The sequence below is a fragment of the Ovis canadensis genome, chromosome 4, assembly GCF_042477335.2.
Source record: "Ovis canadensis isolate MfBH-ARS-UI-01 breed Bighorn chromosome 4, ARS-UI_OviCan_v2, whole genome shotgun sequence".
Lineage (NCBI taxonomy): Eukaryota > Metazoa > Chordata > Mammalia > Artiodactyla > Bovidae > Ovis > Ovis canadensis.
The window spans coordinates 117987174-118012990 of NC_091248.1; the positions used below are offsets into that span (position 1 = coordinate 117987174).

The 25817-nt window shown below is 48.1% G+C and overlaps 1 protein-coding gene across 7 annotated transcripts in view; it reads right to left on the reverse strand.

The window, feature by feature from the left end:
* Positions 1–25817, reverse strand: part of HIPK2 (homeodomain interacting protein kinase 2) — a 234649-nt gene that overhangs the window by 141515 nt on the left and 67317 nt on the right. The gene's annotated exons all lie outside the window — the stretch shown is intronic.

Genomic DNA, 25817 nt, shown 5'->3' on the forward strand with positions numbered 1-25817 from the left:
ACCACCAGATACTCACCTTACTGTCATCTAACTTGCAGTTAACAAGGTGGAGAGCAGCTGTTGTGACTGGGTTTGCTCTGTGTCAGACTCTAGGTGTGCACACCTCACAACTAACTGTAAGGTCAAGTGCATTTCCCATTTTATTTTTTATTTTTATTTTTTAGTTCTACCAGTTTGTTGCTACCAACCCATTTCCCTCCACCCTCATACATACATGCTCAGTCATGTGACCCCATGGACTGCAGCCTGCCAGGCTCCTCTATCCATGGACTTTTCCAGGCAAGAATACTGGAGTGGGTTGCCATTTCCTTCTCCTACATTTCCCATTTTAAAGACAGGTAAGCCGAGTGTGAAAGTGTGTGAGTTGCTCAGTCATGTCTGACTCTTTGTGACCCCATGGTATGTAGCCCACCAGGCTCCCCTGTCCATGGGGATTCTTCAGGCAAGAATACTGGAGTGGGTTACCATTCCCTTCTCTAGGGGATCTTTCTGACCCAGGGATTGAACCCAGGCCTCCTGCATTACAGGCAGATTCTTTGCCATTTGAGCCACCACAGTAGTCCAAGTTGAGTTTAGGGAGATGATTTAGCTTGTCTAAGCTCACTCTACCACTACCAGCAGGGCTGGGATCTGAACTGAGGTCTGCCTGACTCACAAATCCGTGCTGTTAACCCTTTCTTCTTCATGCTTTAGGGTCTTGGAGTCAAAGCATCAACTAAGGGGAGAAGTACCATAACAGCCAAAAAAAAAAAAAAAGAAACCTGACGTGTGAGAGGAGACTGATCTAAAGTAGGGGGTAGGCTGACTGCACACCACCTGGGAAATCAATGCACTCCCCAACAGTGCTCCCAAGTCACTGGCATTTCTCTGTCCTCTGGCTAGGATGACACTGGAGAAATACAACCATTCAAAACTATTCACATAAATTTACCGCCTGAAAGAGGTAAATTCACTTCTCTGATACCTAGTGGCATAGTGGACAGAACACTGGTCTTGGGTGAGCTGACCTGGGCTTTCCCAGCAGGGAGGACCTGGACTAAAGACCTGCCTGAAAGAACAGAAAGGAAGCAGCAGAAACCTAAGACTGTGCAGAGAAGAGAGGCAAGACACACTGACGGGCGGGACGAAAGGGCAGAGGCGAGGGAGCAATCAAACAGTAATGTCTGGGGGCCGAAAGGAGTGGGGTTCCACGGATGGTGACACTGAAGACGGGAGGTGGTCTGAAAGTGTTGTTTCTCCTAGGGGATGGGATAATGAAATGCGTTTTCAAACAAGGTGAATGACAAACACTGAGAGGAGATCCAAGTAGAAATATACAGCGTTCAACCCTTCATACTGAAACTCTGAGACAAGGAAGTGCTGAATTTACCAAAGTCACAGTGTCTGGAGCTGCTGGTCACTGACGATCAAGCACGTACTTGCCATTTGCTGAGTTGAACCTCAAATGAAGATAAACCATTTGGAAAGAGAATGGAAATCAATAAGATGGGCTCAGCCTGTACAGCATGAATCAGAGGGGGAAGAGGGCAAGGTGACCCTGAACCAGTCCATGCACAAGCCCAAGGGCAAAGGGGTGGAGCCCAAAACGTGGCCCAACAAAGATGAGCAGGTCAGAGTGACAAAAATATGGAAAGGGAAAAAGACTGAAATCAAAGGTTCATGTTCTATGACTGGAAATGGTGTTGCCAAAGATGAGAGCAGAGTCCAGTAGGGAGATATTGCTTTGGGAGAGATTTCACTGTAGGATTAGTAATGACAGAACGGAGACATTCTATAGGTACCAGGAGAAAAAGGAGGAGAGGAGAATGGGCAAGGGGTCGCTGACCTGAGGGCTGTCCCCAACACCTCTATGAACATGGAATCCACGTGGGAAAAGCTGCTCCCCAGGAGAAATGGAGTAGAAAGTAGAGCAGATGGCAAATAAAGTAATCCTTGGGGACACAGACGTTGTCAAACACTATGAGTCACACGGACATGTCAAGGATAAAACGATGGAAAAAAAAAAACCCAAACAATTAAGGGAACAGAAAAAGGGCTACAGGGCCTGGCTGAGAATAAGCCACCAACCCATTTTTTTTCCCCCACAGGGTCAGGAGGAGAGAAAGAAGGGGTGCTCCCCTGGGAAAAGAACCAAAAGCACCATGTTATGCTCCTTGCTTTCCCAAGAAATGGAATTCTCTTAGACTTTCAAAATCCTTTACGTCATCTTCTTTGAATCTGCAAATTCTACCATAAGCTGTGTTTCTTCAGTTGACAAAATATCCTCTTCCTACCATTTACAAATTCTCCACATACCTATCTACCTACTGGCTCATTATTCATCCAAATCAGCCCTTCTCCACGTTCCGACTGACTTTCTCTTTCTGCCTCCCAAATTCCCCTTTCTATGTCTCTGCCTCATTGCCTGGGACTAGGCCATAAGTCACTGTGGATGTACCAGCCTTTCACTGCTGTGGGTAGGTACATGCAGCCTACAGATTGATTAGCTAGAGGCCATGTTACCAAGAGTTCATAAGCAATCTGAAAATTGCCAATCCAAGAGGATTCTGGTGAAGGAAAGAAAGTTATGATAAAACATGCATGCTTGTTTTAGGAAACTGGAGAATCAATGAGAGGAAAACAAATTTTATACACACACATACATATATATACACTCAAAACTCAAAAACTGTTTTCAAGGGAACTCCCTGGAGATCCAGTGGTTAGGACTCGGTGTTCTCATTGCCGAGGGCCCAGGTTCAACAATCTGTAACTTGACCGCCTCTGTGAAGACCCTCCCTTAACTGAAGTCACCTTCTGAGGTCCTGGGGTTAGGAATTAAACACATGAGTTTCTACAGGCGGGGAGACAATTCAACACTTAATGGTAGGTTTAAGGAAACCAAAAGCATTTTGCTACAGCATAACTTTCTCAGGACATACTGTCATTATTTTCTAAGAACTCTCTTTGTTTCTCCCTCCTTGGAGACAAGACAGTCCACGCTGTGACTTCCCTATGTCTTGCCTCAAAGGACCCTGGAGGAGATGTCACTTAGTTAAATATTATACAAGCAAAAGCTAAGTGATTACTTTAAATTAAATTCTGCATAAGTTTAGGTGACTTATGCAGTGCTTCCCAAAAAAGTCATGCAGGAATATCTCTGCAATGTATATCAAGGAATAATGGCAGTCATTCTGGTATAAAAGAGAATTGAACATCACATATTAATAACACCAAAATGGGAGAGTAAACTAAGTTTCTAGTTTCTTAAAAAAAAAAAAAATTTATTTTTATTTATTTATTTGGCTAGCTGGCTCAGAGCATCTTCAGTTTTCATTGTGGCATGCAGGACCTTTAGCTGAGGCATGAGAACTCTTAGCTGTGATGTGGGATGTAGTTCCCTAACCAGGGATTGAACCTGGGCCCGCTGCACTGGGAGTGTGGAGTGTTAGCCACTGGACCACCAGGGAAGTCCCTCTAGCTCTGGTTCTGGGTGCGCATACATTTCTGAAGGAGACCTGAGTACACTCAAGAGATAAATCAGTTGCAGGCTAGATGAGGATGAGGCACTTCTGTTCTTCAGGGCCACCCCTATGTCTGGTGATGCTCAGGGAAGCCTTCAATTGAATTTGCTTTTCCTTCAGAAATGGTTTAGCAAGACCAAATCAAGACTAAAAATCTAGTAGGCTTTTGATTTTTTTCCCTCTTTCAGGCCCAAAAGAGTAGTTATTCTTAAACACCTCTTACCCAAATATGCATTTTACTTAACCTTACCTATCCCATGACCAGCCCACAACAAACTTGTCTTGTGAACCCAGCTTCCACTTCAGAAATGTTTGGCGCACTCAGGATCAAAACTGAAAATTTACTTTACTCTTTTTCATTTTGCTGTTCTTATTACAGCACTGCTGCCAACTCTTTTGTACCCAACAAATTATGTAAATCTGTTACTCTATATTTGGAGAAGAAAATGGCAGCCCACTCCAGTATTCTCGCCTTGGGAAATTCCATGGACAGAGGAGACTGGTGGGCTATAGTCCATGGGGTCGCAAAGGGTCAGACATGACCGAGTATGCGCACACACACACATTATTCTACACTACTCTGTTACTCTAGGTATATTATATTAGTAAGTGTCCCCTCAGAAGATATGTTGGAGTTCTAATCCCCAGTACCTGTGAACGACCTTATCTATAAACAGGCTCTTTGCAGGTACAATCAAGTTAAGGTGTTAAGGTGAGTTCTCATCCAATATGACTGGTGTCCTTATACAAAAAGGAGAAAAGACACACACACACACACAGAATGCCCTATGAAGACAGAGGCAGAGCCTGGATGGATGCAGCTGCCAGCCAAGGGATGCTGAGGCTGGCTGGGGGGTGCACTGGAAGCTGGGAAGAGGCAAGGAAGGCTTCTGCCCAGATTCTCGGCGGAAGCCTGGTCCTGCTGACATTTTGGCTTCCAACCTGCAGGCTCCAAACCTGAGAATAAGTATCTGTTGATTTAGGTCACCCAGTTTGTGGCACTTTGTTGTAGCAGTCCTCAGAAATGTATACCCTCTGGAATATAATTCAAGATGCATTTCATTGAAAAAACATGTTTGTGCTCAAGCTGTGATAAAGTACTTGTAACAATTGCAGAGTCACGCTGGCCGAATGGCAGTTTGCCCTGACAGCCTGTCTTTGCCATCTCCTGGTTGAAAGACAGTAGAAGCATCCTCAGTCTAAACTCTCATCTCAGTTTTGGAACTGAGGTCCTAGGCCGGGGGGTGGTGCTAAACACCCCCTCTCTTTGTACAAATACACTTGGTCTTCGTGTTGAACGTGTGACTTTACAACCACATGACTTCTCCGGAAGGCAGAGAAAAATTCAGTCTGTCCTCACCAGCTAAGTGACAGTTAAGGAGTCTCCGCCGCACTTCCTCACACCTGCCAGTTCAAGAAACCTCAGTTTCTTGCTGTCATTCAGAGAAACCAGGACATCCCGTGTTCAGTGCAACACCTGTTGCTCACTGCCTCTTGTACTCGGGTTTCTGCATTTCTTTGAACACTTCCCTCATAAGACTGCTATCCACCTGCAAAGAAAACTTTGTGAAGGTGTCATTCAGACCCCCTGGTAGCCCAGTGTGTAAAGAGTCCACCTGAAGTGCAAGAGACCAGGGTTCGATCCCTGGGTCGGGAAGATCCTGGTGAAGGAAATGGTAAACCCACTTCAGTATTCTTGCTTGGAAAATCCCATGGACAGAGGAGCCTGGCAGGTGGCAGTCCATGGGGTTGCAAGAGTTGGACGTGACTTAGCGACTACCACCATCAACCACCACATCCAGTCCCAGCCATGCCCATAAGGCCAAGTGCATAGAACTCTTTCCCCTGGGTTCTCTTCAGAGACCAAATTCCTTCCTTCCTCCTTTTAAAAGCCCAGTAATATAATCCTTCTCACTTGATTTAAATGGTGACTGCTGTTTACAACAGTAACTCTATGTTACAGCTCCCTTGCTCCTTAGAGAATTTTTTCATTACTCTCAGTTGCCTTTAAAAGTGACATCTGATGAAACTCAACTAGCGATCAATTTGGGAAAGATAGAAGAAGCATTTCCTGACAGTGCAAAGGGAATAGAAATCAGAGGAATGGCGGGGAAAGCAGGCTGGGATGCTGGAAGGGAGAAAGGTTGGGGAAGAGGAAAAGGAAAAAGAAATGAAAGATGGGGAAAAAGTGAGAAAACAGACTGCAGTGAAATGGTATTGTGAGCACAGGTGGATAAGAAAGCAACACTGAGATGTGCTTTGTCAACTAACTATAAAGCATAATAAAAATGCAGCACAATATTATTGACAATATTTGTGTGCAGATGATGCAGATATAAAAATCAGCTGGTACAGGGATCCCTTGGCCAGGCAACCAATAGCCTGTTCTACACTGTGTAGATGGCAGCGGTTCTTTGGGCTGCTGCAAGGACATTTTTATGCTGTGAGTCACTGCCATCAAACCAGTCCTGGTGTTGTTATGACCCAGCAACCCCACAGTGCTGGCCATTGGCACACGGCCTGAGGGGAGGTGCCCACTCCGGTGATACCGGGTCTTGCTCTGTCCCTCCCAGAGCACAGCGAAGGAGACGTCAAAAAGCTCTCATGTGTCCTGCTCTGGGGCACAGAGGATGGCAGCTAGTGACATAGCTGGTCCCAACTCAACAAGGTTTGTGTTCCGAAGGCTCATTTCAGGTCATCTCTGAGTTCCTGGCCACTGTGTCAGATGCGGGCTCTGCTGCTTGCTGGCTGCAAGGTCTCAGCAAGTGATGAAGCCTCTCTGAGCCTCAGTTTCCTCATCTCTGAAATGGGTGCCGCTTATGGTCCTGGTGTGAAGGGGAGGCATCAGGGTCATGTTCTCACAGCACAGTCTGGCCCAGGGGGAGCTCTGTGTTGGTGACAGAGAAGGGAGAGGTCAGCTGGTCTGCTGAGGCCCAGGAACATGCAGCCCGGATAATGCATGGCTGGCTGTGATGGACGGAGCTCCATGGTACCAGGGGCCCCTCAGCACCAGGCCTGGCTGGATGAGGACTCAGTACGCTACTTCTGAATGACTGGACAAGGCAAACATGAAATGGGACAAGAGCTCATTTGTCACTTGTCTCAAATGCTGGACATGGAAAGGGAGGTCTGGTTAGGAAAAAAGGCAACTTCCAAGGATTCTGAGGAAGACACAGAGGAAACTGGATGGATTCAAAAGATTCAGATAAAAACTCTATATTTTTACCTGTGCAATGCATCCTAAGTCACTTCAGTCATGTCTGACTCTGTGACCCTATGGACTGTAGCCCGCCAGGCTCCTCTGTCCATGGGATTCTCCAGGCAAGAATCCTGGAGTGGGTTGCCATGCCCTCCTCCAGAGCTTCTTCATGACCCAGGGATCGAACCTGTATCTGTTACATCTCCTGCACTGGCACGTGGGTTCTTTGTCACTAGCGCCACCTGGGAAGGACATAGTTTTACCTAAGTGAAGAGGAACTAAAAAGCCTCTTGATGAAAGTGAAACAGGAGAGTGAAAAAGTTGGCTTAAAACTCAACATTCAGAAAACAAAGATCATGGCATCCAGTCCCATCACTCCATGGGAAATAGATGGGGAAACAGTGGAAACAGTGTCAGACTTTATTTTTGGGGGCTCCAAAATCACTGCAGATGGTGATTGCAGCCATGAAATTAAAAGACGCTTACTCCTTGGAAGGAAAGTTATGACCAACCTAGACAGCATATTCAAAAGCAGAGATATTACTTTGCCGACTAAGGTCTATCTAGTCAAGGCTATGGTTTTTCCAGTAGTCATGTACAGATGTGAGAGTTGGACTGTGAAGAAGGCTGAGCGCCGAAGAATTGATGCTTTTGAAGTGTGGTGTTGCAGAAGACTCTTGAGAGTCCCTTGGACTGCAAGGAGATGCAACCAGTCCATTCTGAAGGAGATCAACCCTGGGATTTCTTTGGAAGGAATGATGCTAAAGCTGAAACTCCACTACTTTGGCCACCTCATGTGAAGAATTGACTCATTGGAAAAGACTCTGATGCTGGGAGGGATTGGGGGCAGGAGGAGAAGGGGACGACTGAGGATGAGATGGCTGGATGGCATCACTGACTCGATGAACGCGAATCTGAGTGAACTCCGGGAGTTGGTGATGGACAGGGAGGCTTGGCGTGCTGCAATTCGTGGGGTCGCAAAGAGTCGGACACGACTGAGCGACTGAACTGAACTGAACCTTAAAAATGTATTGCATTTCTTTTCCATGTAACATTTGAATGAAAGGCACTATTCCTACACACTACTATATATAAAACAATCAACAAGAACCTACTGTATAGCGCAGGGAACTATATTCAATGTCTTATAATAACCTATAATGGAAAAGAATCTGAGAAAGAATATATACGTATAACTGAACCACTTTGCTGTACACCCAAAGCACTGTAAACCAACTTTACTTCAACTTGAAAAAAAAATTTTTAATAAAGCACTACTCCAGGTCATAAAGAACTCAGTTTCTATGTACAACATACTCATTGCACATTTGTATCCACCATATAAACTATGACCTGAGCGTTTCTGATTGACAATCAGTTAAAAAAAAAAAACTGAACACTCCTAACACGTGATATTTATTTTTAATAAATCATGTATTTCTATTTTACTATTGTTTATTAAAAACACAAAAGCAGAATATTTAAAAGGATGAAATAAAATATACATAGTCTAATGCTTTCTTCTGTGCAGGCACGCTAAGTCACTTCAGTCGTGTCCAACTCTTTGCGACCCCATGAACTGTAGCCCACCAGGCTCCTCTGTCCGTGGGATTCTCTAGGCAGGAATACTGGAGTGGGCTCCCAGGCCCTCTTCCAGGGGATCTTCCTGGCCTGGGGATCGAATCTGTGTCCCTTATGTCTCCTGCACTGGCAAGCGGGTTCTTTACCACCAGCACCACCTGGGAAGCCCCAATATTTTCTTCTCTATCCCAATAAACTGTCCTGAGCTCTTTGCTTTGAAAATCCTGTTATACCTCAAGTAGCTAAAGCCAGGAGAAGGCAATGGCACCCCACTCCAGTATTCTTGCCTGGAAAATCCCATGGACAGAGGAGCCTGGTAGGCTGCGGTCCATGGGGTCACGAAGAGTCGGACACGACTGAGCAACTTCCCTTTCACTTTTCACTTTCATGCACCGGAGAAGGAAATGGCAACCCACTCCAGTGTTCTTGCCGGGAGAATCCCAGGGACGGGGGAGCCTGGTGGGCTGCCATCTATGGGGTCGCACAGAGTCGGACACGACTGAAGTGACTTAGCAGCAGTAGCAGCAGCAGCTAAAGCCAACTAACTTACAATTAGTCTTGGCCATACGATTAAACTTGGCTAGTAGAAAGTGGCCAAGTGAGAAGTGCCCCTTCTGGGCAGAAGCTTTTCACAGCCAGTGTGCCACTGGCCTATTTGATCCCTCTATCCCTTGCTAAGGGAACCAGTGATGATTCAGGGGTGGGAGTAGGAAGTAAATGAGGACGAGAAGAGGCTGAGATCCCAGCTGACCCAAGGGGGACCCGCAGCAAGATGATGGAGCAAACCTTTGTCATTTTAAGGCCCTGAGACACTGGAAGGTGTCTGCTGCCGCAGTAAAACTTAGTCTGTCCTAACTAGCACTGTGCTTTTCCTTAATGCTGAGCTCCCTAATGAGTCTGGATTAACGAGGTTGAATGTAATTATGTTTGGATGCTCAGCATCCTCACCCATCAATGTCAGAGCACACATTTCTACAGACAACTTAAAAAATTCTAAATCGTTCAATCCTTAGCTTTCATAGTTTAGCATCGCTTCTGTGCTTTGTGAAAATGCTTCCTGAGAGGAGGAAGGAGAGAGTGGGACGAATGGAGAAAGTAGCGTTGATGTGTACACACTATCACATGTAAAACAGGTGGTCAGTGAGAAGCTGCCGCATAACACAGGCAGCCCCGCCTGGTGTTCTGGGATGATCTAGAGGGGTGGGAGGCAGGGAGGAGAGGGAGGCTCCCCAGGGAGGGAATATACATGTAATTACGACTGACTCACATTGTTGTACAGCAGAAACCAACAGAATACTATAAAGCAATTTTCCTCCAATTAAAAAAAAACAAGAATTTACAAGTGAAAATAAAAATTAGTTTTAAAAAAAGGAAAGAAAATGCTTCCTGAGATCAATGTGTCCAATGATGGGACAGCTCTGACCCTCACAGCGATTAGTGACTTCAGGTGTGCGCCCCCTCATCCCCACCTGGTACTTTCCTGAGCAAGCAGGAGGTAGAGGATCACCCATCACAAATGCCTCTCATTTGGAAACTCTGAGGCAAATAACTTCCCGGTGACAAAAACGGGAAGCTGTTCTCCAAATCCAAGCAGGAGTCTGGCACTGCAGAATTCAGGCTTCCTCGTCCTTGTGGGAGAACCAGCTTATGCTATTGTGTTCTCCGGGGAAAATGGACTTTTCACAACCTGCCCCCAGCTGTATGATGCAATGGTTATGTTCTTGGTAAAGAATATTCAAGTTCTGACATCATAATAACCATGGGTATTACTCACGGTAAGCTCACAAGCCTGGCAAGGCACAGTCTGTACCCTCTTTATCACTGAGGTCAGCAATGGGTTTAAAAATAGCACTGCTCACATGTTCAGGGTACCACTGATTCATTAATGGCCAAAACACTATTCTGGATTCCTGACCTGCATGGGATTTGGGACTGAGACGCCTAGACGTGTGCCACAGCATCTGTGACTCCCCTAGGAGGCGGGTTACGCTGCACTATTTCATAAACAGAGATCTGCATATCCTAAAAGAATCCCCAACAGTCACAAACCAGGAGGTAAGATGTCATCTTATTTGTGACTCAAAAATGATAAGCCTAAAATATAAGTAACCAGAATATCTATAAATCTGGGAACTATAATGTGCAGAACATCCCAAAATAAAGAGGGCTGATGTGACAATAAGCCACGTTGTCCCAGGGAAGTCTATAAATAAGAGTCTGAGATTTTTCATTGTTTGGGGGGAGGTGGGGGGGGGGAGAAGGCATTTGCATCTAGATGCCGGATACTGGTTCTTGAGAGAGAAATATCCCTGGAGCAGAGAATGTTTTCATAATTTATAGGGATCTGGAAAAGCACAGAATGCCTACTGCTCAAATTCTGTGCCCGGTAAGTAGTCTCTGATTTCCAACTGGAACTCCGGAAAGGACCTTGTGACTCAGGGAATGCCCCTGTAGATGCATGCCAAGGAGTAGGTCTCTCTTAAAATGATTCAGATCAATCAGTCTTCTCTAAGATTGGTTAGCAGGAATCGGTCCTGCTGAACCTCAGAATGCTTGATGAGTTTACAAAGTCAGATTTCCAGATCTGCCAAGCTGAGGATTCTAGAGGCCGCGGTGGGCATCCAGAAATAGCGACTAAGCGCCTGCTGTGTCCAGGCACCGCCTGGAGTGCTGAAGCAAGGCTACAGGCAGCATGCAAAACAACATGACTGTTTTTTCAAGAGACCAACGAGATGAGTGATAATGAGACACGATAACTGACTACAGAAGGCAGGCATAACCGTTACTGACCGACTGCTAGAGGGGTCACAGGGAGGGTGGAGGCACAGGAGAACACCCCAAGAGGAAGAAGGGGGCCAATGGCACACAGAGGCCAGGGGACACACACTGGGCTTAGGGACTAAGATGAGAGCTGGTGTGTTATAAGCCCACAGGACCTGGGGTAGTTTCTGCAGGTACAATGTAAAAATAAGATCACTTAAGACAAAAGCAGGGCAGAAGCCATCTAGCGGGAACACAAGGAAGAAGGGTCTGACTGCAGGGAGGGCTCCTGCAGGGAGAGTGCAAATTAACCTGGAGAGACTGGAGTGAGTTAGATGCGGAGGGCCTTTGTGCCAGACTTCCGCCTGTATCCGGGAGAGGGTGAGGGGTTGCAGAGGTGCTTGTGGGGAGAGGTTGAGGGGTTGCAGAGGTGCCTGTGGAGAGAGGTGGGGAGGAAAGGACTAGCAGGGCTGTAGGATGGAAAACTGGACTTGCGGCAGAAGTCTGGAGGCAACCTGCTCACCTTGGAGGCTCATCTGGGAGGTAAGATCCTGGAGGAACGGTGGCATCGTTTGGAACTAAAGCAAGGTCACAGACAAGAGACAAAGGGGCAGTTAAAGACCTTGGCAACAGGCGGGGAAGGCAGAAGCCACGAGAGGCGTCCACAATGATGTTGTGTCACGGTGAAAGCCAAGGGAAAGGCTGGTCCCTTTCTTGGCGTGGCCAAGGGAGGCACGGCCTGGTGGGCATGGCCAGGCCGGCTGGGCAGTGGGCCCTGGGAACACAGGGGCTCCCAGGGAATGGGGACTCTGCTGCCAGAAAGAGCTCGGACACACCAGGGATAGGGTGGCTGCAGTGTTTCCTTGAGGAAACCCAGACAGCAGACAGCAGGGGGTACTCGTTGGCAAAGAACCCCGCCCCCTCCTGCCCAGTCCCTAGCCTGCCCAATACTCAGTGCATGTTATCTCCAAGGCCTGAAACGAACCAGTGCTCAGGCTAGGCCTATGCGTCCCCGTCCTGTGATGCTGGCCTCGGCGGAAGCTGAGACGCTCTCAGAGAACACAGAACCTTAGCCCTTAAACTTAGACCTATAACCCCGAGGGATGACACACAGAAACCCTTACAGAAACACACGGATCACTCAGAACAATTTGGCCAATTAGGTACTTCTTTTAAAAATTTTTTTTGCTGCCCCACCAGGCATGTGGGATCGTCCCTGACCAGGGACTGAACTTGCAATCCCTGTGTTGGACGCACAGAGTCGTAACCTCTGGACCACCAGGGAAGTCCCTAGGGTACCTCTTGTTATACAGAAGATATGAATGCAGAGCATCCGAACTTACGTTCTTCTCTGACGGCTGGAGGAAGTGCCTGCCAGTGCTCTGATTCTTTCACCAGCATCAATGCACTCAGCTTACTCCTCCAAACGGGGAGGGGACCTGGGACTGCAAGTCCTTCCCGTGTCAATTTTCAAGAAGGCGAGGAAGGGCAGAAACTCCACTGCGCCTGTTGCCCCGCCTCAAGGTCTCGACCCTGCCAGCCAAGCCCTTTGCATTCTTTTTCAGTTGGAAAATGAAGCTATCAGCTCCATTTCCACTTTCTCTGCATGACTCCATTTCTCCTTTCTTTCTTGGCTCAAGCTATATGGCTCATATAAGATCCCCACTGAGTTCTTCAGTGATTCTTATCTTTTTTCTGAACATTTTTCTAAGAAATGCTGAATCAAAATACAAGGTGGGAGAAGGTATGAGCGTACCTTCTAAAGGGCAGAATGGAAATATAAGAAAGGCGACGGCATAAGCCTGCAGATTTCTTGTTTCCCAGCTTTCACGCTCTCCACACGGTAAGAGTCATGGGGATGGTGTCCTGTGGAAGTGAAGTCAGCAACCCAGGAATCTGTTTTCTATTCTTACTCCTGCCGTAAAATTCCATGAAGTCACCAGGAACCCCTTGGAGGGTGAGCCGACACCAGTAGAAACAGCTCTGCAATTTGCTTGTTTCCCCCACATCTCATCCAAAGTATGGTTGAAAGATCACCAGAGTCCACTTTTCCCTGGATGGGGGTGAAGTAGCCTGAAGATGGGCCAGGGTTGGAAGCACCTGGGCAAGTGGAGGCTCCCTGGAGCCCCAGCTGCCCTGCAAAGTGATGTAGAGCCCCGGAATCATGACACAGCCACAAAACAAAAAACCAACGGGCAACAAGACGAGGCTTTCTTTTGACTGCAGGCTGAAGTGTGGAAATTGTCAGAGTAAAGCAAACGCATGCAGCTGCTGGGAGGTCAGTTGTCTTCTTCTCACAGGAAATCTTTCCTGCCACTTTCAGAGCAGAGCTTCTTCACCTGCTCAGACACCCCACGTCAGTGCAGAACAGGGAAGGGGGTTCTCCAGCCCATGACAAAGATGTCAAGTGATTTTGAATATGGGCCATTTTTAAAGTCTTCACTGAATTTGTTACAATATTGCTTCTGTTTCATGTTTTGGTTGTCTGGCCCCAAGGCACGTGGGATCCGAACTCCCTGGCAAGGGATCGAACTGGCAACCTCTGCATGAGAAGGTGAAGTCTTAACCACTGGACTGCCAGGGAAGTTTCCTGCAATGTCACTTTTGAGCTAAGGAAATGCAAGCTGGCCCCAGCACATGAGTTAGAGAAAGGATTCAAGTTGGTGAAAAGTAGAGCCACAGGGAAGGAACCCCCAACAGAAAGCTGAACCGTCTCTATGTGGTTCACACGCTTCCCCAGAGCACAGACCAGGCCGATCTGGGCCACAGGCAAGACTGCAGAACTCATTCCAAAAGGAATGAGAACATCACTGGATCTACTGACGAAACTGGACTACGAACTGTGGCTAAGACAGGAGCTCTGAATCCCGGCTAAGTTCTCCTGAGTTGGGAACTGCACGGCACCCTATCCTCAGGACCCAGGACACACACGAGGAAGTGGGGGAGGCGGGGCCGTTCACTGGAGCACTGCACAGAGCTGGAACCGCCTGAAACCTCTCTGACCCACACAGTCACTACTAACCACACGTGGCTACCAAACGAACACTTGAAAGTGCGGCTGGTGTGACCCAGGAGCTTTTTTACATTTTACTTTCTTAAAAAATATTTTAAAAATATTTATTTATTTGGCTGTGTCAGGTCTTAGTTGTGGCATGTGGGATCTTATTTCCCCAACCAGGGACTGAACCTGAGTCCTGTGCATTGCAAGGTGGATTCTTAACCACTGAGCCACCAGGGCAGCCCCACATTTTATTTACTTTTAATTTAAATAGCCATCTGTGGCTAGTGGCTACTGTATTAGATGGTGCAGAAATCAGGGGCCATGATATTTATAACTCACCCTCAAATCATTCAGAGCAAGTAGCATTTACATATATATAAATATGTATGCACACACACACACGTGTGACAACAGAGTAGAAGTGAGAAAGAGGGAGCGTGTGAGTGAATGCAAACGATAAGAGCAAATGGTGCAAAATGATGACCAGTGAACTTGGTGAAGGAAGGGGGCTCTTCTTCGCATTATTCTTACTTTTGTTAAGTTTAAAATTATTTCCAAATAAAATGTGTTTTCAGTGGATGAGGGTGAACTCTCATCTGAACTCTGGGTCCAACTGGAACTTCTTTGCAGATGGGGGGTTGAAACTAGGAAGCTCAGGGTATCCCCCAAATTTGAACAGATGTCATGGATTTCAGAGGACACTCAATGTCCCCTCAAGCATGTCTCACCCAAACCCGCCACCCGGTGCTTCTCTTCTGCCTTCTTTTCATTTGTTTCCTAGCCTATACATCTATGTCCACAGAGGACTGTACTGCAACGGCAAGTTCAGAGCAATTTTCTAAGTAAAGCTTTATTGATCTACAATCACATACCATAAAAAGTCTTTCTTTTAAAACACAGTTCAGTGGCTGGTAGTCTATTCAGAGTTGGGCAATCATCGTCACCATATATTAAATAATTCCAAATATCCTGACTCCCCTCAACAGAAATGCCATACCCATTAGCAGTCCTGTTCCCTCTCCCCCAGCCCCTGGCAACAGCTAATCTGCTTTCTGTCTCCATGGATTTACCTATTCTGGACAATTCATAAAAATTGCATCAGATAATGTGGCCTTTTGTGTCTGGTTTCTTCCACTTAACCTCATTTTTAAAAGTTCGTCCATGTCGTAGCATGTATCAGCATTTCATTCCTTTTTGCTACCAAATGTGCCACGGACTGGATACAGCACATTCGCTGACGCATTCGTCAGCTGATGGACATCTGGGTCGTTTCTAGTTTCTGGCCATATTTCTGGACAACGCTGCCGAGAACTCGTGTTCAGGAGTCCGTGTGGACAGACGTTTGCAGGTCTCCTGGGTAGAGACTCTGGAGCGGACCTGCTGAGTCGTGTGGTAACTCCGGGTTTAACCTTTTGAGGAGCTGCCACGCTCTTTTCCAGAGTGGCCTCTGAAGTCCCCAGGGGCTATGCCAGACAGCGGTCTCGGGTAAAGCCCACAGAAGGCAGTTCCATAGACACGGCTGCCCTTCTGTCATCCTGTGAAACTGCACAGTCACCATTCAAAGCCGGGGAGCTGGGGTTTGTTTGATTTGAGGTAAATAAATTAGGGAAGCTGTGATGTGCTGGGTGCCAGCCGCACGCCCAGCCCCGCACCGTCCCAGCACCTGGCAGGGCAGGCCAGGCTGGCACGTTGCGCACTGGTGCCAGGCAAAGGGCTCTATGTGCCCAGGGCAGCTGCAGAACAACACAAGCCGGCACCCTCTCCACTGGCCCCCTCGCCACGGCAAAGCCTGGGCAGGGTGATTTACTACCGACCGCAGCCTGCTCCCGAAACCACCTGCCAAGAAACTGGCAGAGAGAATGGGGCGAGGACCACGGGGGATCCAGGGAGCAATCGGACGGTGGCAGGGGGTGGGGATGTGAGGGCGGTGTCAAAGAGAGAGGGCCTTCGGGGCCTGTCGCCTGTTAGTCCTAATACACTCCAGGCCGAGGGCTGGGACTGATCCCAGGAAAGCTGCCCTCATCGATGCAATTGGCGACCCGGTATCAGGCTCCTTTGTGGTCCCTCCATGCTGGTGGTAAACAAATGTCTGAGCTTCACGTTAGACAGATACGCAAGTCCACCCTCACACAGCTTGTCTCTGTCTCCTTCCTGCTTCTCTGCACATGCGGACCGGCCGCTACCTGGCTACCACCTTCTTGATTTCGCAGGAAAGCCCACTCTACTCTCAGAACGTGTGTCATCTACTTGGAAGGGTGAAATAAATCAGAAAGTTGTCCACTGTTAGAGCTAAAAGTTTCCTTGGAGATTATTCGATCTAATCTTTTCCAATCTCCCATCTTGACCGAAAACCACAGATACTAAATTCCTCCACAAAAGTCACATGGGCAAGTTTTGTGGTTGGGGTGATGGGCTGGGGAGGTGAGGATGATTTCCGCCCTGGGGAAACCTGGGCCCTATCACAGCCCTGGGAGCCCCTTCCGCCATCCTGAACTCTGGGCCCTGCAGTGCCCCATTCTCCGGCAACCTCAACCTGTCACGTGCAGGTTTACGTCTCCCGCCTGGGACAAACTTTGTTGCCAAATGTTTTAAAATAAATTGTATTACCAAGGCAAACTGCTATGTGTTTTATAAGGAACCTCCACCACATTTCCTTGTTGCGGGGATGGAGAAAGGGAAGGCGGGGGGCTTGAGATCTGAAGGGCTCCTACCTTGAACAGAGGCTGCCCACCGGGCCCCTCGCAATCTACATGTTCAAGCCCACCCTTCCATCGGTGCCCCCTTAATTCCATGAATATTTAGCAGCTCAATGCAGCTCTGCATTTCCATAGGTAATTGCTGCTATCCCACGTGACTTCATCCTGTAAATCAGCATCATCCACTATGATCACTGTTATTGATTTCTCGGTGTCTGTAATATGCTTAAGTCTTTTAAAATCATAGAGAAGGGGGGGCCAGCACCTGGTCTAAGGAGAAAAGTCTGAGGAATCAAAGATATGAACACAAACTTGAGCTGTACATGTACCATCTCACCTCCTCCTCACACCAACCCTGTGAGGCTGTAACTGTCACCCTCTCCTTACAAAAGAAGAAAGAGACACAGAGAAACCAAAAGGCTTAACTGCTGAAGGTCACAGTCTAGTAAAATGACAGGACCAGCGTTCACACACAGGTCACTATTATTCTAAAGTCTGTGTGTTTTTCATTAATAATGTGAACAACAACGTTTTAAACATCATACACTTTCTTTCAAGCATGATATGGTTATAATTTGTAAAAAGAACAATGGATTGGGAGTTGGAAATTTTGGTTTCAAGTCTGGCTTTGCATTCACGTTGAGCATGTCACTTAGTATTTCTGAACACAGGTTTCCTCGTCACTGAACGAGGTAACGGGTCCCATAATGTGCCTAGTGACCTGGGAGCTATAAATATCTGTTATGGAAAAAAGAAGAACAAAACCTGAGATCAAAATGGTTTAAGGAAGGCTGGGTTAAATCAAATTAAGCTGTTGTTTTTGTTGCAGGACTTCTCAGAGCCTTCAACACACCAGTGTACACTGCAAATCTCCAAGAGGACCACACAAACATGCCCCGCAGCCCAGAGTTATTTATCAAAGGAAGATAAAGCATTCCTTTGATAAATAAAGCATAAAGCATTTAATGGTTTTCGGTCAACATGGTAGACTGGAAAATATTAGACTGGATAATCTCCAAGGAATGTGTTGGCTCTAACAATGGGCAAGTTTCTGACTTATCTCACCCTTCCAAGGAGATGACACACTTTTTGAGGGTAGGGTGGGCTTTTCTGAGAAATCAAGAAGGTGGCAGCCAGGTGGCGGCAGGTCCACATGTGCAGGGAAGCAGGAAGGAGACAGAGACAAGCTGCCTGAGAGTGGACTTGCGTATCTGGAGGGAGCTCCTGCCCTTTAAAAGTAAGGAGCCATCATCCAAACGCACCTGGACTGGCTTTGTCCTCTAGAGGGAATTTCCTGGGCATTAAAGTGATTGAAACTGTCCTAACTGACTTAAGGGGAGGAATCAATGATATCTGTCCAAAACCTTTGAAATCCACATCCCAGATAAGGCCATGTCTTCAGGGCAGATGTGTGACTTGGCAGTTTCAACAACTGGTGGTGCTTGCTCCCAAGGGGTTGGTCCAGGCTGGACTGCCAAAGACCTCTGCTTCTCTGGGAGGCTCCCTTCCCCTGGTGTGTGGGGAGAAGGGAACCCTAACTTTAGAGGCCCCAAGAGGCTTCTGGGAGGGGCGGGAGAACTTGCTGGGCCTTGAGGGGTGATCTGATTTGAATCGGCAGAAAGGGGGTAGTTATCCACGCCAGGCGGGGTGAACGCAGAGAGAGGACAAGGGCTGCAAAGACAGAGGCAGCAGGGACAGGACATGTCTCAGATGCTGAGTACGGGTCTCAGGACACAGAATCATTTCCAGGTCCCCTCAGTAGCTTCAAGGGTTTCCCATAAAGCTCCCTTCTCTTTAAAACAGACCCATGACGTTCCTTGGGATATTTCTATATATGACTTGAAATTGCCAAATAGCTCTTGGGAAAGACATGACTCACCGTGGCAGTGGCACTATGGAAAGAAGATGATGTTCTCAGATGCACCTCCATGTGATCTTCAGCCCCAACACCCAGGTGCCCACAGCACAGGATGAAGGATACCCAAGAGCAGCCACAGCTAAGAAAGCTGTACAATCACCCCCTGCTACATTCTCCATCCAGAAAAAAAAATAAGACTTAGAAATAGCCACTGCTCCACAGGTCCCACCAGAGCTCCTTTCTAGCCCCTCAATCACTACCCCTGATGTTCTAGGTTCCAAATTTGGGCTCTAGGATCAAAAAGGCTGAGGGCTCTGTGCTAAGAGCTTTACAAGAGACAGAAGCATTTAAGACTCAGGATATTGGATTTCTGCAGTGGTACAGTGGATAAGAATCTGCCTGTCAGTGCAGGGGATAGGATTCGATCCCTGGTCCAGGAAGATTTCACATGCCGTGGGCAACTAAAGCCCATATGCTACAAACTACGGAGCCTGTGCTCCACAACAGGAGAAGCCACCAGCATGAGAAGACTGTTCACCGCAAGGAAGAGTAATCCCCACTCACCGCAGTGAGAGAAAGCTTTGCCCAGCATTGAAGACCAAAAGAGAAAAGAAAACCTCAGGGACTTGCCCTGATGGTCCAGTGGTTAGGAGTCTGGCTTCCAATGCAGGGGATACGAGTTCGATCCTTGGTCGGGGAACTAGATCCCATGTGCTGCAGAGCAACTGAACCCATACATTGCAACCTAAAGGTCTTTTACGCACAATGAAGATCCCGTATGATGCAACTAAGACCCAATAAATAAATATATATATATAAAAAGACTCAGGATACCGGGCATTCAATGTCTGAGCAGTTCGTTCTAGATGTCACCTAAAAGGTTACAGATTTCTGAGAAACCTGGTAGGAACAATTAAAATCGACTGCACGTCGATTTTAAAGGCAGGCACAGTATCTAGACTAAATTAAGAAGCCTTACAACTCAACAATTAAAAAAAGACAACCCAATTTTTTTAATGACCAAAGAATCTGAGTAGACATTTTTCCAAAGGAGATGCACAAATGGCTAATAAGCTCACGAACAACGCTCATCAACACTAGTCAATAGAGAAATGCAAATCAAAATCATGAGACACCAAGAGAAGGGAGGAAACACATCCACACGAAAACCCGTACACCAGTGTTCACAGCATTACTCATAACAGCCAGGAAGTGGAAACAACCCCGTGCCCACCAGGTGCTGTATATATGCTGCAACCATACGATGAACACTGCCTGGCGATGAAAAGGACTGAAGCGCTGATACACACTACAACGTGAACGAAATGCGAACATGTTACACTCCGCAAGAGGCCAGACGCAACAGCCCACATGTTCTAGAATTCCATTTCTATGAGATGTCCAGGCCAGGCCAACCCACTGAGATAGAAAGCAGATGAGAAGTTCTAAGGACGAGGGGGAGGGGAGGACGGGGAGTGACGGCTAACAGGTCTGGGATTTCTTTGCAGGAGTGAGAAAAATATTCTGGAGTCAGATGTGTAGTAACCGATGCACAACTCTGTGAATGTACTAAAAATTAAGCTGTACTCAAAAAGGATAAATCTTCTGTTATATGAATTGTATCTCAATAAAACTGCTTGGAAAAGAGCCACAAGGGTAGGTGCTTGATACATATTAACACCCAGTGAAGCTACTGTGTGTGCCATCATTCCCTTTTTGCAGGGGAGGAGACTTGAGGGCTGTCGGGGAACAGCTAAACTGGCAAGAGGTACCCGGCTGGCCGTGGGTTGGGGTGATGGTTTTGACCACTGACTCCAAAGGTTATATTCTGGCCACCTCATCGTGCTGCTTCTTGCCAAGATGACAAGCTACCTGGCAACAGCAGAATGGCTCCTATGGAAAAAAATAGCATGCCCCAGACAAAGGATCACTGCCCGACATAAAAATGCTAGTGTTGGAAGTCACATTGCAGGGCATCTTGCCAAGTCCCTTCATTTTCCAGATGAATAAGTAGAGCTTCAAGGCAGTCAACTGACCTGCCCCACCAAGGCGGCAAGGCTGGTGGGAACGTTCACCCCTCTCCTTCTACAGAAGAGGAGCGGGTGTATTGTTTGCTGCAATTAGTCAGGAATGAAAAGGCAGACGGAGTTCACCCAGTTGGGGCACGCGGGTCAACAGGTATTCAGCAACCTTCAAACGTGCTGGCTGACCCCCGCAATCCAGCCAGGAGATCACTCAAGCCGGTTAGAGCTCACGCTATTTTGCAGTTACCCTGCAATTTCTCTCCCAACCCTGGGAGGGCTCTGAAAAGTCCCACCAGGGTGCGACTGTTCCAAGGATCCCTCAGAGCTTTTGAACTACTTAGCAGGAGCGGGGAGTTCAGGAGTTAGCATTTGAGTATAAGGATAAAGCCCTGGGGGACTTAAGGAACATCCTCCCCCGTAATCTGAAGTGACTCTTCCAGGAACCACTTGAGAAGGGCAGGGAAAGAAAAGTGAAAGTGCTACTCGCTCAACTGGGTCCAACTCTTCTGTGACCCCATGGACTGCAGTCAGCCAGGCTCCTCTCTGTCCACAGAATTCTCCAGGCAAGGATACTGGAGTAGGTTCCCAGTCCCTTCTCCTCGGGATCTTCCCGACCCAGGAATTAAACCCAGGTCTCCTGCATTGCAGGCATATGCTTTACCGCCTGGGTCACCAGGAAGCTGAAATCGAAGTCATTCCCGCTACAGCCATGGGGTCTTGAATACTTTAATACCTGCTCACTGGCTCCACAGAGATGTTCTGTCTCAGACTTAAAATGTCACAGATCAGGAACTTCCCCGGTGGTCCAGTGGTTAAGAATCCACCTGCCAATGCAGGGGACAAGGGTTCAATCTCTGGTCAGGGAAGATCCTACACGCCTCAGAGCAACTAAGCCCGTGTGCCACAACTGCTGAGCCCTTGCCCTAGAACTTCTGCTCCACAGCAAGAGAAGCCACCGCAGTGAGAAGCCGGCACGATACCGTTAGAGAGGAGACCCGCTCCGTGCAACTAGAGAAAGCGTGTGCAGCGACAAAGACCAAGCAGGGCCAAAAATAAATCAATAAGGTTTTCAAAAAGTCTCAATCTCATAACCTCGATCCCACAAGCCTCCTCCTCCTGTCTTCCCTTTCTCCCATGACTACGCCATCATCACCATTCTCCAGGCTTGCCTTCCACACGTCCCTGGGGCGGCGCCTGGAATCCACGACTCTTAACCCCCATTCACTGGGCCCTAGCATGCACCCTCCTCCTGTGCAGGCTCCCCGCAAGCCCCGTCCCAGACTCAATACATGTTCACTGACTCAAGAGGTCACTGCCACCCACAACCAGTAAAATCCTACACAGCAAGTGGCGGCCAAGGAAAAGAGAAGAACAGGAGGTGGGTGACCTCAGGTGAATAGGTCACAGAGAGGTTATTAAATAAAAGACAGAGCCAGGAAGAGCAGAGCAGATGGGGCCGGGAGCGTGGATGCTGCTGGAACGGAACGGCACACGGAGATGCCGGGGCCACTGGCTGCACCTGCAAATTACTAATTATTTCAGCGTAGTCCCTCTGAACTCTCCATCTGCTGACAGCACTACAGTCAAATCATTGTGTTCAAACGGAAAACCCCATGATTTGTAACTTGCACTGGTCAGACCAAGTTAGTCACCCACTGTCGCCAGCTGAGACTCAGGGACCACCACCTGGAGGACCCTTGGGCTCCCTGGACACGCACCCGAATTAAGCCCATCCTTCAAAGACCAGATCAAACATCCCCGGCTGTCTGGGACCTCAGAGTTTTTTCTTGGTGTCACTCTGACGGTGCTTGTGACACCTTACCTCACATCCCTTGGTCTCTTGCTGTTTGTTTAATATTGTCTGCAATGAGTTTATGAGTTCTTGGAGAAGAGGGAGACCCTGCTTCGGTGGGCTAAGACACCATCACGTTGTCTGTATGAGTGTGAGCCACGATGAAGGATCCTTACTTACTGAGGTCTCCAAGCCCCAAGGCATGAGAACAAGCTACTGAGTGCTGACAAGCAGTTTTCCTTCAACCCTGTTTCTCTCCCTAACCTCTCTCAAATGAAAACCCCTGCCCTCTAAGGCCGGAGAAGGAAACGGCAACCCAGTCCAGTATTCTTGTCTGGAGAATCCTGTGGACAGAGGAGCCTGGTAGGCTGTCATCTATGGGGTCGCAGAGTCGGACACGGCTGAAGCAACTTAGCAGCAGCAGCAGCAGCCCTCTAAGGCCTAGACAATTTTGGCTCCCAGCTTGGTCAGGAGAATTCGCCCCTTCCTTCTGGGACACCACCCACCCCGGCCCACACACACTTAAGTCCAGTCTACTGGAGCGGAGCGGGGCAGGGCAGAGACAGACAGCATCCTCACATAAAGTGTCTCCGCGTGACACCCCTCCTTTGACTTGGGGTTTAGAAAAATCACAAGACTTGGTGAACCATTTGCTTCTCTGTGAAATCAAAATCATAGCTAAGTTAGAGCTGGAAAAAGGAGCAATTTTTAAATGGTATGGGGCCCTGAGCCAGAGCCAGTGGCGAGACAATGACAACAGTCATTTGTCCAGGGCTGGTTGCACGGTCAAGGGGAACCGTTCTTGTTCCATACAAAACTGCATCTGAGAGCGCCTGTCTGTGGTTCCATTTTAGGGTCTGAAACCTCCCATGCGCACTCTCTCCAAACTAGGATACCCAGGCCACATGTTCCACCCAGCGGCCGTCAGTGCAGTGGGGTGGGTGGGGGTGCTGAGCTCTGGGAACTTTTACTGGGCATCTGCACACAGCAAATCCAGTGCAAAACACTCCAGGCGTGACCCTCCTGCCTTCAGAGAAGGTGTTCTAACCTAGACATCATCGACTTCCTAACGCTGGGTCTCTGTGTCCCTCTGGGCAGGTCGGGGCAAGTACACACAACCTGAAAGAGACTTCGAGGTTTCTGGACCCACAGACCCAGCTTCCCTACCCGCTCCGCTCCCACTCGTTCACCTGCCCCATCTCTCTACAAAGTATGGCACCGTCTAAGATGATCTGGACTCTGAGAAGAAGCCCTGTATCAAGCATCTTTTTAGCAAAGCATCTAGAGACGTCTGCTTGTGTTTACCTCTCTTTGACTCCCACCAGAGCCCCAGTGGCTTCCCTGGTGGCTCAGATGGTAAATAATCTGCCTGCAATTCGGGAGACTCAGGTTCAATCTCTGGGTTGGGAAAATCCCCTGGAGAACGGGATAGCAACCCACTGGTATTCTTGCTTGGAGAATCCCATGGACAGAAGCGACAGTCCACGGGGTGGCAAGGAGTCGGACGTGACTGAGAGGCTAACACTTTCACACTTTCAGAGCCCCAGTAGGTGAGGACACGGCCACACACGGGGGGACTAGCAAACCCAGGGTGACCAGTTAACCCAACCCTCCTCTGAACCTCAGTAAAGACTCAACACTTCAGTCTTCTCCTCTGGGTCCTTTCCCACTATTACTCTTATGTTCTGGATCCACAATGCCCAACATGGTGCCATTAGCCACAGGTAGAAACTAAAATTTTAAACATTTAGTTCCTCAGCCACACTGGGCATATTTCAAGTACCACACAGCTATACAGGCAGCATTTGGCTAACAGGCTGGAGGGCGTGGATCTGGAACATTATAATCAGTAAGAAAGAGATATTGGACAAAGCATTTCCGCACAGTGAAATTTAAACTTAGAGGGGCCAATTTTTTTTTTTTTAAACATCACTTTAAGTCTTGAAGGGCTACCCTTGTAGTTCAGTGGGTAAAGAATCTGCCTGCAACTGAGGAGACCTGGGTTTCATCCCTGGGTCGGGAAGATCCCCTGGAGGAGGAAATGGCAACCCACTCCAGTATTCTTGTCTGGAGAATCCCACGGGTAGAGGAGCCTGGGAGGCTACAGTCTATGGGGTCCCAAGAGTCAGACACGACTTAGCGACTAAACCACCACCATGTCCTGAAGAAAATATATTTCCAACCCTAACGGACAAATTGCTTTCCTTAAAAAAAATTCCAGCAAGGCAAAAGGCCACCTCAGAGAAATGGCCCTTACACAGCAAGCACTCGTGTCCAGAAGGCAGTCTGACTGCCTGTGCTTCTCCTCTTTCTACGTCCTGAGCCCTCAGCCCTGCATCCAGCTCCTGCGCCAGAGCAAACAGTAGCCCGAGCGTGTGACTGGCTCTCAGCCCTCTCCCGGTTTACACATTGCTGTTTCTCCACAGGCTCTGTTGGAGCTTGCCAGAGCTACCGGGACCCACGGCCAGAAACTGGGGGACTTACAACGGCAGATACTGACTGATCATCTAGGCGACAGGTTCAAGGTCCAGGGGTCAGCAGGCTGGCTCCTTCTGAGGCTCTGACCTCCTTCTGAGGCTCTGAGGAACGATGTGTTCCACGCCCCTCTCCGAGCTTCTGCTGGCTTCTGGAAACCTTTCATGCTCCCTGGATTGAAAATTTCATGCATCACCTGAAGTCTTTCAGTGACTTTGTCTGCCTTTCTGTTCACATATGTTCAATCAAGGTGCCTGCCTGTGTCCACACTTCCCCCTTTGAACAAGGATACCAGTCATATTAGGGGCTTCCCTAGCGGCTTAGTGGTAAAGAATCTGCTTGCCAATGAAGGAGACCTGGGTTCAATCCCTGGTCTGGGAAGATCCCCTGGAGGATGGCATGGCAACCCACTCTAGTATTATTGCCTGAAGAATCCCCATGGAGAGAGGAGTCTGATGGGCTACAGTCCATGGGGTTGCAAAGAGTTGGACATGACCTAGCGACTAAACCACCACCACCACCAGTCATACAGGATTAGGGTCCCCCCATTTCAGTACGAACTCATCTTAACTAATTACATCTGCTGTAATCCTATATCCAAATGAAGTCATGTTCTGGGGACTCAGACTTCACTGCTGGAATCTGGAGGAGGATGCAATTCAACCCACAATGGGCCCTCAAGCCTCCAAGATAAAGCACCCCTCCTGGCACACCATCTGTTTTCCATTCTCCTATTAATACGAGAATATTTGTAAGAAGCTACTGAGGTTTGTGGGAGCAGGTGGTGACCCAGGTGGAAGCTTATTCCACATAACGCTGTTTCCATTATCCATCAGGGCAATTCAAGCTCACGATACTAGATTTAACAAGGTCCAAAACCAAAAACCAAAACCTGGACTTTGGCAGAAGTGCCAAAGGAAAACTGTCA